The sequence below is a fragment of the Rhinoderma darwinii genome, chromosome 1 (genome assembly GCF_050947455.1).
Source record: "Rhinoderma darwinii isolate aRhiDar2 chromosome 1, aRhiDar2.hap1, whole genome shotgun sequence".
In the NCBI taxonomy this organism is placed as follows: Eukaryota; Metazoa; Chordata; class Amphibia; order Anura; family Rhinodermatidae; genus Rhinoderma; species Rhinoderma darwinii.
In genome coordinates this window covers 605,941,565-605,956,873 of record NC_134687.1, presented here as the reverse complement: position 1 = coordinate 605,956,873, position 15,309 = coordinate 605,941,565, and positions in this window count along the sequence as shown.

Sequence of the window (15,309 nt, the reverse complement as noted above, 5' to 3'; positions counted from 1 at the left end):
CCCATTGCAAGCAATGGGCAGATGTTTGCAGGCGTAATGGAGCCGTCCTTTCAGGCGTAATTCGAGGCGTAGAACGCCCGAATTACGTCTGAAAATAGGCCGTGTGAACATACCCTGATGAGTTTGTGCGCAGACCGTTGGACACACGGGCATGAAATACGCTTGTCTGAATAAGCCCTAATGCTACCTGTAATATTGCTTTCTTGTGTTTGCCCTTAGGCTCTGTTCACACAAGGGAGTATTTTGCAGGCAGAAAAAATCTGCCTCAAAATTCCGTCAGGAATTTTAAGGCAGAATTTGTTCTGCCTGCACTTTCTTGCTGCAGTTTTTGTCCGGGGCCATTGAGCACCGCAGGCAATATACGCCATGAAAAATGATTTTTCTGCCTCCCATTGATTTCAATGGGAGGTCAGAGGCAGAACCGCAGCAAGAAAGAACATGCAGTTTTTTTTTTTTTTCCACGAGAGCAGCTAAAAGCCGCTCGGTAAAAAAATAATCACCTCTGCCTCCCATTGAAATCAATGGGAGGCGGTTATGTGTTATATTTTTTAATCTTTTTTTGAGCGGCTTCCTCTGTCAAAATCAGCTCTAAAAAAAACTCAATGTAAACTGGGACTTAGGCCGGATTCTAACCGGTTGGATACGCTGTGTGAGAACTGCGCAGCGTATTCCACCTGGAACCCGCTGCACGTTCCATCCAAAAAATCGCACCACATTGTGTTGCGCTATTTCGGACGGAGTTTCCGCTGCGAAGATCAGTGATTGGGGTGTAAAAAAAAGTTGATGATTTACCCCCTCCCTCTTCTCTGTGCATAGTCCGGCCTCCTAAGATGACGTTGCAGGGCATGTGACGCTGCAGCGGTCACATGGGATGAAACGTCATCCCAGGAGGATGGACTGCAGGAAGGAGGGCGTTCTGGGTAAGTTTGTTTTTGTCTTTTTTTTTTTTTTTCCGCTCTCCTCCCTCGAGTTGCAATTATGCCGCAGAATTCGCAACACTTGGCTTTCTGTTGCGGGGTTTGCATCCCTATTGAATATCATGTAGTTTTGACGCAGATTGTGGTTCAGATTTTTTTGCCTTTGGTAAAAAAATAAATAAAAATTGCAGAAAACTGCATCAACATTGCCAGTGTGATCCTCGCCTTACGCCACTTTCACACAGCCGTACTTTGGTCCGTATTTGGCAGCCAAAACAGGAGTTAAACTACACAGAGAAAGTATAATGGAAAGCTTTCCACCTCTTCTGTGTTTTGCACCCGCTACTAGTTTTGACTTGCGAGTACTTTCTGCCATGCTTTGTACAGCACGGTGGCTCCATATCATTTCATTTGACTGTGTTTAGTAAGTACCCGATACTGACATGCATTGAAATGATTTCGAGCCAAACAAACCCTTGGGAGGGGAAGTGCACACAGGTGCTGTATTCTGTTGGCTGCACTTGTTGCTGGTTAGTTGCCTGGACTTAAAACTCCTGCACGGACAATTACAACGGTAGACTTCAGTTTGCTCGAGTTCCCCTTTAATTTCTGAATTGAAATAAATCAATAATAGAAGTTACCACTAGATGGCAGCATTTGCCTGTTGTATTCTCACCTGATGGCAGTCGCTTACTATTCAATGCTGGACATCCAGACCTACGATGAGCATCCTTGACCCCTACATATTATTATGTCACCAACCAATCAGCTCATTGCTTGCATAGCCTAACCGGCATTGGAAAAATTGAATCTGGTTGTTCTGAGTAGAACATCCATTTCTCCTCTCTAAATCTTCAATCATCTAATGGAGTAAAGACTTGTCTATTGCTCTGCTGACCTCTTGCCATTTGATTGCTGTTGACCCATTAAGAGTCATTGGGATCTGTTCTGATTCCCATTTGCACAGATCCTAGTACCGAGGTCTGCAACCTATGACACACCAGCTGTTGTGAAACTATAACTCCCAGCATGTCCTGACAGCCAAAAACATAATTATTTCAGCCAAAGACTGGACCTAGTGGCTGCCATAGCCAGGGTGTCAGTGATGGGTAATACTAGGCAGGAGAGCTGGTGATCTTCGTAAGTCGAGCTACACTTTAATGCTATTGCACCCCTTTGTTCATAGCAATGCTGACCAAGGGAGAGGGGGCTCAGTACTCTGATTTCCAGCATCCTCATTGGCAATTCATGTTATATAGTGACAGCCTAACAAAATCACTATACTGCCATATATGTAAAAAAATTATAATTTAAAGCTAGAATAAACATGATGAAAATAGATATATAATTATATTAAGCGCCTCTTCCTGCTCTCGGCACATTCTCTTTTAGGGTATGTTCACACAGCTCATTTTCGGTAGTTTTAAGGGGCAGAAAAATCTGAAGCAGAATGCCTCCAAACATCTGCCCATTGATTTCAATGGGAAAAACGGCGTTCCGTTTTTTTTATACGGCCGTTTTCAAAAACGGTTGCGTGAAACAAGAGCATGTCACTTGAGCTGTTTTTGGAGCCGGTTTTCATTGACTTTATAGCATAAACGCTCTGTAAACGGCCGTGAAAAACACGATTTGCACAAAAAACTGCTGAAAATCAGGAGCTGTTTTCCCTTGAAAACCGCTCTGTATTTTCAGACATTTTTTGCTAAGAGTGTGAACCTAGCCTTACGCTGCGCTGAGGTTTTTTTTTAACTACACAGTTAAGGAACATCTCTGTATACTGCTTCCACCATATTGCCTCGGTAGGGCAGTAGTAGCTGAAGTCACAGCCACATTGGTGGCCATCACTACCACCGGGATCTAGTTATTCTGTGCAGACATATGCAAAGTGACCACCCTTATGCGCACAGCCGTAGAAAGGGGGAAATGGTCATTGTGACATTTGTTTTTAAGATCTACATTTTCTTTACATGAGATTATACAAATATTTTTAATGAGCTAAAAAGCTTCATACATGGAAAGATTTTTCTTAAATTGACCAGATCATGGACCACAGTCCAATATTCTATAAAATTTTGTTTCATTTGATCATATAAATATGTGTTTGTCGCTGCTTATACTATAAACCAGGTGGCACAGGCCTAATGAATTATTCATATATTCTAATGAATTCCGCTCACCCTTGCCGCCATCTGCTCACGTCATCTTTCTGCACCATTGCATTATTCTTGTAGGGCTGGAGCTTTAATCCGGACACTAAACGAATGACGCACGGCTTCCTCCACATGGTCCATTCATTCACAAATGGCTGCCGTTACGCTATGTACAGAGTTAATCTTGCAGAACCTGTTGTCTTTTGTCAGAGGATTTTCAAGTTTTTACTCCCAACCTCACTATTTGTAGTTTAACCATTTATTTAAGAAGCTTATTCTCCAGGGGGTATTCTCTAATACAAATTTACATTCGTAGCATAAAGCTTTTGGGCCCCAATACAAATACTAAGAGAGCCCCTGCCTAATGTGTCATTTATTATATTCTTGTAGAAAGGGAAAGGAAACCGTATGACTACTATAACACTGCCCTCTATGTACAAGTATATAACTACTATAATACTGCCCTCTATGTACAAGAATATAACTACTATAATACTGCCCCCTATGTACAAGAATATAACTACTATAATACTGGTAGGAAACAAAGGGAGGAATCCTCCAGCTCACCTGACACAATGTGAGTGTCGCTGTCAGCGCCTGGATCTTTTTCGTGTCGGCACACGTAGCAGGAGCAGAGGTAGAAAGGAAGTTAAATCCAGCGCTTTGGTAGAGGTAAAACGGAAGGAATTTCCAAGTTTAATGAAGTTCCATTAAAAAGTCCATTGAAGTATGGTCCTGGTGTGTAGGTAATGGGAGGAATGATCCTGTAAAGCCTACGCGTTTCGGACGATAGCGACGTCCTTAGACTTGGCTGTAGTGTCTAAGGACGTCGCTATCGTCCGAAACGCGTAGGCTTTACAGGATCATTCCTCCCATTACCTACACACCAGGACCATACTTCAATGGACTTTTTAATGGAACTTCATTAAACTTGGAAATTCCTTCCGTTTTACCTCTACCAAAGCGCTGGATTTAACTTCCTTTCTACCTCTACTATAATACTGCCCTCTATGTACAAGAATATAACTACTATAATACTGCCTCCCATTGTACAAGAATATAACTACTATAATACTGCCTCCTATGAACAAGAATATAACTACTATAATACTGCCTCCTATGTACAAGAATATAACTACTATAATACTGCCTCCTATGAACAAGAATATAACTACTATAATATTACCACCTATGTACAAGAATATAACTACTATAATACTGCCCCCTATATACAAGAATATTACTACTATAATACTGCTCCTATATACAAGAATATAACTACTATAATACTGCCTCCTATGAACAAGAATATAACTACTACCGTATAATACTGCCTCCTATGTACAAGAATATAACTACTATAATACTGCCTCCTATGTGCAAGAATATAACTACTATAATACTGCCCCCTATGTACAAGAATATAACTACTATAATACTGCCCCTATGTACAAGAATATAACCACTATAATACTGCTCCTATGTACAAGAATATAACCACTATAATACTGCTCCTATGTACAAGAATATAACTACTATAATACTGCCCCTATGTACAAGAATATAACTACTATAATACTGCCTCCAATGTACAAGAATATAACTACTATAATACTGCCTCCTATGTACAAGAATATAACTACTATAATACTGCCCCTATGTACAAGAATATAACTACTATAATACTGCCTCCTATGTACAAGAATATAACTACTATAATACTGCCTCCTATGTACAAGAATATAACTACTATAATACTGCCTCCTATGAACAAGAATATAACTACTATAATATTACCACCTATGTACAAGAATATAACTACTATAATACTGCCCCCTATATACAAGACTATTACTACTATAATACTGCTCCTATATACAAGAATATAACTACTATAATACTGCCTCCTATGAACAAGAATATAACTACTCCCTGCAGTGTGTTTGGTCCGGGAAATGCGGCCGACACACGGACCGTATATCACGGACCGAACACGCTCGTGTGAATCAGGCCTAATACTGCCCCCATCTACAAATATGTAGGAGAATTTGTAATTATTTTAGGTGTTTGGTTATTTCTAAGAAAGTCTGATGAAAAAGTGCTTCATTTTTTCCTCCACACTGTAGTAATGTATTTGTGCAGATTGTTACCAGATGCATATTGGAGGCAGATTGTTGGCCATGATTATGATGCCTCCATTATTTCGGGTATGTTCACACGCTTTTAAGAGGCTCTGTCACCACATTATAAGTGCCCTGTCTCGTACATAAGGAGATGGGCGCTATAATGTAGGTGACAGCAGTGCTTTATATTTAAATAAACAATCTATTTTTACCACTTTATTAGTGGTTTTTTGATTTATGCTAATGAGTTGCTTAATGCCCAAGTAGGCATATTTTTACTTTAGACCAAGTGGGCGTTGTACAGAGGAGTGTATGACGCTGACCAATCGGCATCATGCACTCCTCTCCATTGATTTAGTCAGCGCATAGGGATCCTGTTAGATCCTTATGTGCGGTCTTATACTAACACATTAACAATACTGAAGTGTTTAGACAGTGAATAGACATTCCACGGGATGTCTATTCACAATCCCTGCACTTCGTTACTGTTTCTATGGTAGTTGCAGCAGAGGAAGTGTAATCTCGTAACCTGTCATTTACTGCGTACTCTCGTGGGATTACGCGTCCTCTTCTGTAACTACCAGAGACAGAGTAACGAAGTGCAGAGATAGTGACATTCCACGGGATGTCTATTCACAGTTTGTTTAAACACTTCAGTATTGTTAATGTGTTCGTATAAGGGCTCATTTACACGAGCGTGTTATACGTCCGTGCAACACGAGTGATTTTCAGGTGTGTCGTACGGACCTATTCTAGTCTATGGGGTAGTGCAGACTGTCAGTGATTTTTGCGCAGTGTGAGTCCGTTGCGTAAAACTCACGACATGTCCTATATTTCAGCGTTTTTCGCGCATCACGCACCCATTGAAGTCAATGGGTGCGTGAATATCACGCATGTCACACGGAAGCACTTCCGTGGGACGAGCGTGATTCGCGCAACAGCTGTCAAACTGAATGTAAACAGAAAAGCACCACGTGCTGTTCTGTTTACAAACATCCAAATGGAGTGTCATAATGATGGCGGCTGCGCGAAAAGGAGCTGTTAAGTGCCTTTTGCGCACGCAAAGCGCCATGTTTTTTTGCGTGCGCAGAACGCACACGCTCGTGTAAACCCAGCCTAAGATAGCACATAAGGATCTAACAGGATCCCTATGCGCTGAGTAAATGAATGGAGAGGAGTGTATAACGCTGATTGGTCAGCGTCATACACTCCCCTGTACAACGCCCACTTGGTCTAAAGTAAAAACACGCCCAGTTGGGCATTAAGCAACTCATTAGCATAAAGCTAAAAACGCCAATAAAGTGGTAAAAATAGTTTTTAAAAAAAATAAAAAGCATTACTGTCACCTACATTACAGCGCTGATCAGATTATGTAGGTGACAGGGCACTTATAATGTGGTGACAGAGTCCCTTTAACAAAAAACGACTGTAGAATACGGAGTTGTTTTCAAGGGAAAACAGCCTCTGATTTTCAGCTGTTTTTATGCATCAAGCGGTTTTTAAATTTTGTTTTTTTACGGCCGTTTTTGGAGCTGTTCTATTGAGACCATGAAAAACTGCTCCTGCAACGGCTCAAGAAGTGACATGCACTTCTTTTTTACGCAGCGTTTTTTTACGCGCTGTTTACAATCGGTTGCGTAAAAGCCCCCATGGGAACGAAATGCTGTTTTTCCTATTGAAATCGATGGGCAGTTGTTTGGAGGCGTTCAGCCCGCGTATTTTCGGCCCGAAAAACGTCTGAAAATAGGCGGTGTGAACATACCCTTACAGTCTATTTCCAGCTTGTGTGCTGCGTCCCCCGAATAGCAGTGATTTGGATAGTGCATGGCAGGGGTCAGTCCCCTCGTGTGCACCACAGATGGATCATCTTTGCTAAGTCAGGGACAAGTATGTAAGTTTAATGAACTGACGAATCGGTTTATGTCACATACGTGGCAACAGTTTATCTTCTATGGCTTTCACGTTTGCATGATACACTGAGTACTTCACCACTGATTTTAAGTTTATCGGCACGCTGTGCAAAAAAGGTTGCCTACCTCTGATGTATGATAGAGATGCATATGTTATTATTAATCATTTCTGCTGTCAGTGTATTATTTCTTGCTGTGTTCTGCTCACACATCTGGTTCTGACGTCTGTGCCCCGTTATCATTTTCACACTCCACCAGAAGGAGTCACTTGGCATAGCTGAGTTCTGTCTTCCCACAAATAACTGCACAGATTGGATGCCGGGGAGTCAGGCCACCGCTCAGGCCATGGAAACTTGAGCTGAACGTTGCCTGCTATTACATAAAATGACATATCCAGATTGGCTGCCAGGAGCAGCAATATCTCCTATTATCCCGTCACACTCCCCCTGTAAACACCAGTTCTCTCAAAGATGAGAAATAAGGAGTAAATTGGAATGACGGCCTTAAGTTTGTCAAAAATTGGAAATAACCCTCAGCACCATCTGTGGATATTGCTGGACAAAGAAATGTCTCCAGGTTCCACCGTCTTATGGCTCTAAATGGTTATAGATTATTTTTAGTTATTTCTCGGTTATATCTGTTCTTGGAAAAGCTGGGTGACTAGTATAGCCGCTAATACAGCTCCTGCTGAGGTTGCCACCGAGCTTTCCTAGATTCCTGAACGGTAATTCTGCTTGATTGGTTTAGACGGTCTTGCTATTCATGAGTCCTGGAAATCTGTGTAACAATTAGGGTATGTGCACACACACTAATTACGTCCGTAATTGACGGACGTATTTCGGCCGCAAGTCCCGGACCGAACACAGTGCAGGGAGCCGGGCTCCTAGCATCATACTTAGGTACGATGCTAGGAGTCCCTGCCTCTCCGTGGAACTACTGTCCCGTACTGTAATCATGTTTTCAGTACGGGACAGTTGTCCTGCAGAGAGGCAGGGACTCCTAGCGTCGTACATAACTATGATGCTAGGAGCCCGGCTCCCTGCACTGTGTTCGGTCCGGTACTTGCAGCCGAAATACGTCCGGCAATTACGGACGTAATTAGTGTGTGTGCACATACCCTTAGGGTATGTGCACACCACCTATTTTCAGGCGTTTTACGCCTCGAATTACGCCTGAAAAGACGGCTCCATTATTCCTGCAAACATCTGCCCGTTGCTTGCAATGGGTTTTACGATGTTCTGTTCAGACGAGTTGTAATTTTACGCGTCGCTGTCGAAAGACTGTGCGTAAAAAGACGCCCGCGTCAAAGAAGTTCAGGACACTTCTTGGGACGTTTTTGGAGCCGTTTTTCATTGACTTCATTGAAAAACCGCTCCAATTACGTCCGTAATGGACGCCGCGAAAAACGCCAGTACTTGCAAAAACGTCTGAAATTCAGGAGCTGTTTTCGCCTGAAAACAGCCCCGTAATTTCAGACGTATTTTGCGTTTGCTTGTGAACATACCCTAATTATTTCCTGTTGTCACTTTTCGTTACACTGGGCGCTGCACAGTGTAAATGGGAGTCTTAAATCCTTTTCACTACTATGTAACATTGTAAGGGTATGTTCACACGGCGGGGGTCCGTAACGGCTGAAATTACGGGGATGTTTCAGCCTGAAAACATCCCCGTAATTTCAGCCGTACCGGCATGTGCAGGCGCTTGAACGCCGCGTCAATTACGGCCGTAATTGGCGCTGCTATTCATTGGAGTCAATGAATAGCGGCTCCAATTACGGCCAAAGAAGTGACAGGTCACTTCTTCTACGCGGGCGTCTATTTACGCGCCGTCATTTGACAGCGGCGCGTAAATATACGCCTCGTGTGAACAGACAAACGTCTGCCCATTGCTTTCAATGGGCAGATGTTTGTCAGCGCTATTGAGGCGCTATTTTCAGACGTAATTCGGGGCAAAAACGCCCGAATTACGTCCGTAAATAGGCCGTGTGAACATACCCTAACAGGCCTTCAGCTGTGTGAGCAGGATTAGGTTGGGACAGTTTTTAGCCTCTGATGTAAAAAAATGAGTGCCAGATGATGAAAGGGTTAAGCGGATATGGCTGTAAATATCTCGATTTCTCAGTATCATTACACAAAGCCTCATCATAGTACCAGATGTATCCTCTGTCAATAAGAGGAAGCAGATGAGGCTTATTCTCCCCTCCTATAATTAGAAATGGACCAATCCATCGCGACATATCACATCATATGTAGTTCAGTCTTGCAACGATAATTCCATCGTAACACTGATTTTCTTATCTAGTGATGTCACCATCTTCTGCCTACAGTGATCTCTCAATCGTTTTGCTGATTAAGAGGCTGCAAATGTGGTGATGCGATCATGAACTTTACTGCCCACCTTCACAACCGTTGCTGCAATGCATCTAACATAAAAAATAAAGCAGCATTGCAATAAGTCTTGATTAATTTTTTTTTACCGTTTTGTGTATGCAGCTTCTATGCAGGCCTATGTGTCGCCATGTGTTACAAAATGCCAACAAACGCTGTGTAGTCTGATTCTGCAGTCATATTCTATTCCATCTATATCCTATGTTTTATAACCTGCCCATTTTCTGTTAGGCCACATTCACGCGTATTTCAATCATAATTCGGTGCATAAAACATGCGTATTATGTGTCACGAGACACACTTGAAATATGTCTGCATTGATTTTAATGAGAAATACCTTGTGTAGTTCATACGGCACTGAATTAAATGCCACTTAAAAGTATGCTTTGTGAAAAAGAAGTGACGTCACATGATAAGGCTGGGTTCACACGAGCATGTTCGGTCCGTAATGGACGGAACGTATTTCGGCCGCATGTCCCGGACCGAACACACTGCAGGGAGCCGAGCTCCTAGCATCATAGTTATGTACGACGCTAGGAGTCCCTGCCTCGCTGCGGGACAACTGTCCAGTACTGTAATCATGTTTTCAGTACGGGACAGTAGTTCCACGGAGAGGCAGGGACTCCTAGCGTCGTACATAACTATGATGCTAGGAGCCCGGCTCCCTGCAGTGTGTTCGGTCCGGGACTTGCGGCCGAAATACGTTCTCTCCTTTACGGACCAAACATGCTCGTGTGAATCCAGCCTAAGTGTTTTATGAGCTGATTTTTTTTCCATTGAAGCTAAGAAAACGCTCCAAAATTATGCCTCAAAATATATGTGACTGCCTTAGAAGTAGGGGACAGAAGGAAAGGAGTATGACTGCAGGATCAAACATCATGTGCTCAGTTCAATGGGACAAATATACGATGCAGACTAATAAAATGCTGCTCCAATTTTTATCAAATGCCCCATAAAGGTTAATCATATAAATTCAAAGTTCTACAACTTTCTAATAAACTTTGTTTCAATTCCTCATCATTTTTCAGATACTTGTTTGCGGTCAGTGAATAAGAACTGTCTTATTTACATTCACAGCAAGCAGAGATCTTTATGTATAAGTATAATAGAAAATTTTAGAACTTTTCAATTTAACAGCAAATTCTGCGTTAATTTCCTTTAAATGGGTTTTCTGATTTAATGTAAATGTCACTTTTCATTGGCTGAGAGGAAGTTTAAATGTCAGAAGGTATATCAATCGGTGATGGTAACATAGGGGAGACAGGCAAAAAGCAACAACCAGTAGGGCGGCGCTAATGAGTAATCAATCACCGTTGTTTCATCACTACCTCAAGTGGTTTCTTTGCTTTCCTTCATGTTTCTATGATCTTTAGGGTATGTTCACACGGCTTATTTTCGGGCATTTTTCGGGCCGAAAAATTGGAAGCAGAATGCCTCCAGACATCTGCCCATTGATTTCAATGGGAAAACGCGTTCTGTTCCGACAGGCTGTTTTTTATGCGCCCGTTTTAAAAAACGGCCGCATAAAAAAAATGCCAGCGAAAAATAAGTGCATGTGATTTCTTGAACTGTTTTTTGTAGCCATTTTTCATTGACTCTAAAAAAACGGCCGTAAAAAAAAGCAGTGAAAAACGCGAGTTACTAAAAAAAACGTCTGAAAATCACGAGCTGTTTTCCCTTGAAAACAGCTCCGTTTTTTCAGACGTTTTTGAGTTTGTGTGTGAACATACCCTGACAATGTTTGGAAATCCCAGGAATACACGGAAAAGCAGCTGATCAAACATCAGAACAGGGAACTGGGTTTATGTGACCGGTTCCTCCACAAACCTCTCCCAGCTGTGCGCCGGCGATCCCTGTCTATGATAATGGTTGCTGCTTTCATGTATGAATTGTTTTCTTTTATCTTTAGGTTTAATACATGGGGGAAAAAAGTAGTTGCAGATGATCCCTTACCAGATGTCCCAGCACACGTGCAGCCATCATGTGTAGTCATGTTATGTACTGTAACATCCAACTTATTGTTTAAACATGGGTACCCTGCCAGTGTACTGGGGGCTCCCCTTTTTAAGGAATGCAGCAGAAGAGTCAGTTGTGGTTGAATAGATAAATTGTATTCTCTTCACAACAGAGCCACGAAACTTGTCATGCGAAACACTGAATGAAATACAAAGCTGTTCTCACCGTAGACTGTGAGATATGCCAGCGGGTCCACCAAGGTCATGTTGTACCCCAAAGTGACTGTCGGCTTTTGCCCATCTAACAGTGCCGTTCTGGATCTTTGACAGGCTACGCCCTACCACAGCTTACCCCACCTACACGCAACTTGTGGTATTAGTCCAATCACTTAGTATGGGAGTACACTGGCTGCGCCTCTGTGGGTCCTCGTGGCCACTACGTCACTACCTTTCAAGGACTCCGCCGACAGATGCGAACATGCAGTATGCATGTCACACAACACACTGCGCAACAGTAGTGCAAAAAGAGTACGGTCCCAGGCCACAGAGTGGCCAACACAGTCTGAATCCAAATCCTTGAGGGACCGTTTTACCTGACTTGTAACAGCAACAATAAAGGTAGTAATAACAGCAGTAACTCTGGTTAACCTTACTTGCAGAATATAGTGTAGCACTGATACTTTACTTTTATGTAGGAGGAAGGATTACTCATTATCTCTTGTCTTATCTTCCAAGAAAGTGGGTCTTAACACTATCCAGAGGCATAACAATCGCTGTCGCAGGGGGTGTGACCGCAACCGTGCGCAGAGGAAGGGGCCTGCCATGCAAACGCCACTTAGTTTTTTATGACGGAGCAGAGAGCCATTGGCTCCCTGCACCATCACTTACTCTAGTAAGGCTACTGAGGACGCTAAGAATGTCCAACTCAGACCTCATTACATCGCACCGTCTGTGCCGGGCAGCAGGCCAAAGACGCAGCAGTTTGTCGTGGGAACAGGTGTAGGTGAGTTTACTTTTTAAAAAATGTTCATTGGCATGAAAGGGAGCACTATTAATGGAGGGGGGCCTATCTACTATATGTAGCTCTAACTACTATATGGAGGCCTCTATTTACAACATGGGGACACCTATCAAATATATAGGGGCATCTAACTACTATATTGGGGCCTATCTACTATATGGGGGCACCAATCTACTATATCGGGGTACTGATCTGCTAAATGGGAGCACCTTTATACTATATTGGGGCCTAATTACTATATGGGGGCCTAACGACTATCGGATGGCCTATCTACTATATGAGGGTATCTATATACTATATGGGGCGACAAACTACTATATGGAGGCACATATATGGGGCACAAAAGAGAACTATTACTGTGTGGGAAGCACAAAAGGGGACATTACTACCGTGTAGTGGTACTTTTACTGTTTGGGGACCACTATTACTTTGTGGGGAATTAAGAGGAGCACTATTAATGTTTGAGAATGCTGGAAAATCAAGAAGCCAAAGATGTCTGTGATGTAAATTCTGAAGAGACAAGTTGTGGCTGGAACAAGTCCTTATGGCGTTCTTACCCGGATAAAGAGAAATTCCAAAGACTCCAATCTAAGATGACGTCATCTGTAAGTCACTGGATTTAATTGTACTGTAATCACTTATATGGTCTGCAGAGCGCCTGTGTAGGACTGGTATCTACCACTATATGGTTACTATGTGGTGGTAATATTGGTCTTTGTATAGTGGTTTTTATTCAGTAACTGTTTGATGGTATTATTTAATTACTATGTGATTTAATGTGTTCATGGTTTAGCTGTACTAATCCGTAACAGTACAGGGGTATTATTTAGTCACTATGTGGTTATGGTGTGGAGGTATTATTCAGTAACAGTATGGTAGTATTATTCAGTCACTATGTGGTGGTAATATGTGGCCATGATGTGGAGGTATTATTCAGTAACAGTATGGTGGTATTATTCAGTCATTATGTGGTGGTAATATGTGGTCATGTTGTGGAGGTATTATTCAGTAACCGTATGGTGGGGTTATTCAGTCATTATATGGCGGGACTCAGAATGTGAGTCTCATAGACTTACATAGAGAAACTGGCTTCCAGTCCACACATAAGAGGCTGTGTGAATCGGCCAGCCAGATTAGAGATCAAGTGACCTCATGGGGGAGCAGAACTGAGCCTGTGTTTTGGAAACTAGACGCTCGGTGAGCAAATAAAAAGCCTATACATGTACAAGATGCCCATTACAAAAGGGCAAAGCAATACAATTTTTCATGGGAGTGCTTCTATAAGGACCAGTAAAACAAAATGTCCCTTCTATGTTCCAGGTGTCATAACTTTTCTTATTTTTCCCTCTATGAAGCTGTATGAGACCTTGTAGCTTGTGGGATGAATTATAGTTTTTATACAAACCATTTTTGGGTACATATGATATTGAATAACTTTTATTAATATTTTTTGGGGGAATGGAAAAAAAGCCAGCAATGTCACAATTTTTTGGGGGATTTATTTTTACGGTCTTTACCATGCGGTATAAATGACATGCTAACTTTATTCTACGGGTCGTTATGATTACTGCAATACCAAATTTATATATATTTTATTATGTTTTACTACTTATTTCACCATTCCTAAAGTAACAATTAGGGGGAAACAAATATGAAAAACTAGGTAAACAGTCTTTATAAAAATTCCCTTTTGTACCGATTCTCCTTGCGGAGATCCAGGATGCCGGCAGACTTAGTGGCAATGCTCTCTGGGAAAAAATATACAAAATAGCTCTCCTCAAGTAGGAAAAAAACTGTCTCTCTAGTCTAGTGCCACCTATAGTTAATTACCCTGGAAGTCAATGTCTGAGCCTATAGAATGCCTTGAAACATTACTTGAATTAATCACCAAACCAGAGACACCCATCTGTAGACAGCAATGTTTCAGATATGAGGAGCAACAACTATAAAACAGTGCTGTCTTCAGATGGATGACTCTAGGCTCTAGAGCAGGGGTCTCAAGCACGCGGCCTGCGGGCCGCATGCGGCCCCTGGGGCTGTCATCTGCGGCCCGCGGGACACAGCCGCTAGTATCGGCTCTGCTCCGAGACTCTGGAATTCCCTGACATTGCTGTCCACATATGAACAGCGATGTCTGGGGCTTCCCCAGAGCCGGAGTCCCGGGCAGAGCGCTAGTACAGGCTCTGCTCCAGGACTCTGTGGAATTCCCTGACATCGCTGTCCATATATGGACAGTGTGTTAGGGTCTTCCCCAGAGCAGAGTCCCGGGCAGAGCGCTAGTATCGGCTCTTCTCCGGGACTCTGGAATTCCCTGACATCGCTGCCCATATATGGACAGTGTCAGGGTCTTCCCCAGAGCGGAGTCCCGGGCATAGCGCTAGTATCGGCTCTGCTCCAGGACTCTGTGGAATTCCCTGACGTCGCTGCCCATATATGGACAGTGTGTCCGGGTCTTCCCCAGAGTGGAGTCCCGGGCAGAGCGCTAGTATCGGCTCTGCTCCGGGATTCTGTGGAATTCCCTGACATCGCTGTCCATGTTTGGACACACGATGTCTGGGGCTTCCCCAGAGCCGGAGTCCCGTGCAGAGCGCTAGTACAGGCTCTGCTCCGGGACTCTGTGGAATGCCCTGACATCGCTGCCCATATATGGACAGTGTGTCAGGGTCTTCCCCAGAGCGGAGTCCCGGGCAGAGCGCTAGTATACGCTTTGCTCCGGGACTCTGTGGAATTCCCTGACATCACTGTCCGTATATGGAGAGTGTGTCAGGGTCTTCCCCAGAGCAGGAGTCCCAGTGATGTCAGGAGCACAGCTGGAGTCCCAGGAAGAGCGTACTAGCGCTCTGCCT